Source organism: Mirounga leonina, unplaced genomic scaffold (genome assembly GCF_011800145.1).
Source record: "Mirounga leonina isolate KUSES-001 unplaced genomic scaffold, KU_Mleo_1.0 Mir_94, whole genome shotgun sequence".
Lineage (NCBI taxonomy): Eukaryota > Metazoa > Chordata > Mammalia > Carnivora > Phocidae > Mirounga > Mirounga leonina.
Genome location: NW_023270855.1, coordinates 13,582,621 through 13,585,448, shown reverse-complemented (window position 1 = coordinate 13,585,448; position 2,828 = coordinate 13,582,621). Strand labels below are relative to the sequence as shown.

The window sequence follows — 2,828 nt, the reverse complement described above, 5'->3', positions numbered from 1 at the left end:
ATGAGGTTCAAAGAGGTAAGGGACCTGCCCAAGGTCACACAGATAATAAACGATAGAGGCCAAATTTTATTTAATATTACTCAATGAACTTTTACTGACTTCCCTCCCTGTGCAACTCTCTGTGCTAAGCACTGGGGACACCAGAAAATAAGTCACAGTTCCGGCCTTCAGAGAACACAGAGCCTGCTGCAGACAACAGGTGGTTAGTCATTCACTCAGCAACTTCCAATTGTTGAGGGTCTTTCACGTGCCCAGTATGACTGGGGTACTGAGAAATGAGCAACACACAAAATAGACAAGGTTCCTACTACCCTGGAATGTGCATTCTAGTAAGGCCAGACAAGTAATTTAAAATAAACAACACAAATGCTACATATTCTACAACTCCAACTATGTGATATTCTGGAAAAGACAAAACTATAGAGACAGTTTTAAAAAATCACTTGTTGCCAGGAGTTTGGGGGGAAATGAAGAAGGGAGGGATCCCTTAGGGCAGTAAAACCATTCTGTATGATACCGTCCTGGTGGATATATGACTTTACCTATATATCAAAACCCATATTGCTATACAAGACAGTGAACCCTAATGTAAATTAAGGACTTTAGTTAATGTATCAATATTGGTTCAACTGTAACAAATGTATTATACTACTGAAAAATATTAACAGTAGGGGAAACTGGGTGGTAGTAGGAGGAAGGGCATATATGGGCCTCTCTGAACCATCTCCTCAATTTTATATAAACCTGAAACTACTATAAAAAATAAAGCCTATTAATTAAATTAATTAATTAACTAAGCAAGGCAATTTCTTGAGTGCAACCAAACTCAGTAAAACAAAGCGATATCACAGAGCCACGAAGGTGCTATAATGGATCAAAGAAGGCATCTCTGAAGAGATGACATTTTAACAGAAGCTTGAAATGAAACAAGCCTCAAGACTGTGGCAGCAATCTGGTTGGGAGAACCCAGGGAACTTGCCTCTCATCCTGAGGCTGTAGAACAAGCCACCTCTTTGCCTTAGATTTTACATTTATTCAAGTGCCTTTAGGGGAAGCTAATGGTGAACACAGGGGAGGAAGAGAAGTTAAGCTTCCTCCCTCCCACCATACTCACACAGCAAGCTACACCTTGGAACAGCCCTGAAAAAGAAACAAACATGGTATGTTTGAGAAACAAACAGAAATTTATGGAAGTGGGGGAGTCTGATACAAAATGAAGGAGGAACTGGCTATATCATGTAGGTCCTTGCCTGGCACAATAAGTTTGGATCTTATTTCAGTGAAAGAAAAAGTTAATGGAGGATTTTCAGCTAGAAATGACATGATTTGTTTTACTTTTTTTTTTTTTTTTTTTTTTTGGCTAGGTACAGTATACTTTACTGATGATATGACAAGGTAGGGCTCCCCAAACCCCTCCCCTTCTTCAGGGGGTCTGGAATGGAAACTATGGAGGTCAGGAGATTCTCAGTGTGTTGGGGGATGAGTTGGGACAAGGACACCCCAGAAGCTGAGAGCCTCTGTCTTCCTCTTGCTCTCGCTGGGGCTGGCAATCCAGAAGCTCCTACTCTTTGGAGGCCATGTGGACCATAAGGTCCACCACCTGGTTGCTGTAGCCAAATTCATTGTCATACCAGGAAATGAGCTTGACAGAGTGGTCATTGAGAGCAATGCCAGCCCCAGCATCAAAGGTGTAAGAGTGGGTGTCACTGTTAAAGTTGCAGGAGACAACCTGGTCCTTGGTGTAGTCCAGGATGCCCTTGACAGGGCCCTCGATGCCTGCTTCACCAAATTCTTGATGTCATCATATTGCACAGCTTTCTCCAGGCAGCAGGTCAGTTTCACGACTGACATATTGGGGGTAGGGACACAGAAGGCCATGCCAGTGAGCTTCCAATTCAGCTGTGGGATGACCTTGCATACAGCCTTGGCAGCACCAGTAGAAGCAGGAATGATGTTCTGGGCAGCCCCTCGGACATCACACCACAGCTTTCCAGAGGGGCCATCCACAGTCTTCTGGGTGGTAGTGATGGCATGGCTGTGGTCCCAAGTTCCTCCACAATACCAAAGTTGTCATGGATGACCTTGGCCAGAGGGGTCAAGCAGTTGGTGGTGCAGGAGGGACTGCTGACAATCTTGAAGGATTCGTCATACTTCTCATGGTTCATGCCCAACACAAACATGCGGGCATCGGCAGAAGGGGCAGAGATGATGACCCTCTTTGCCCCACCCTTCAAGTGAGCCCCAGCCTTCTCCATCGTGGACCCCACAACATACTCACACAAGCATCATCCCATTTGATGTTGGCGGGATCTTGCTCCTGGAAGATGGAGATGGGCTTCCCATTGATGCCAGGTTTCCCACTCTCAGCCCTGACTGTGCCATGGAATTTGCCCTGGATGGAATCATGCTAGAACATGTAGACCATGTAGTTGAGGTCAATGAAAGGGTTGTTGATGGTGACAATATCCACTTGCCAGAGTTAAAAGCAGCCCTGAAGACCAGGCACCCAATACAGCCAAATCCATTTACTCTGACCTTCACCGTCTTGGGGAAGTGGCTGGCACTGCACCAGAAGATGTGGCTGTCTTCAAATGGGGAGGAGCGAGATTTCAAAATGCTTTACATTTTGAAAGAACGGTGGCTACTGTACGGAGAATGGATTGAAAGAAAGCAAGAGTAAAAGCAGACAGACCAGTTCGGAGGTGAAAGAGAAAAGTATTGGGATATATTTAGGCTATAGAACCAAAGGACTTGCTGTTAATTAGATGAGCAAGATGAGAACAAGAGGGAAATCAAGGTGACTTCTAGATTTTTGGATGAAACAGCTG

General features: G+C 44.8%; 1 pseudogene; it reads right to left on the bottom strand.

Moving 5' to 3' along the window:
- Positions 1–1,561: 1,561 nt before the first annotated feature.
- LOC118005139 lies at positions 1,562–2,440 on the bottom strand (annotated as a pseudogene).
- Positions 2,441–2,828: the final 388 nt, after the last annotated feature.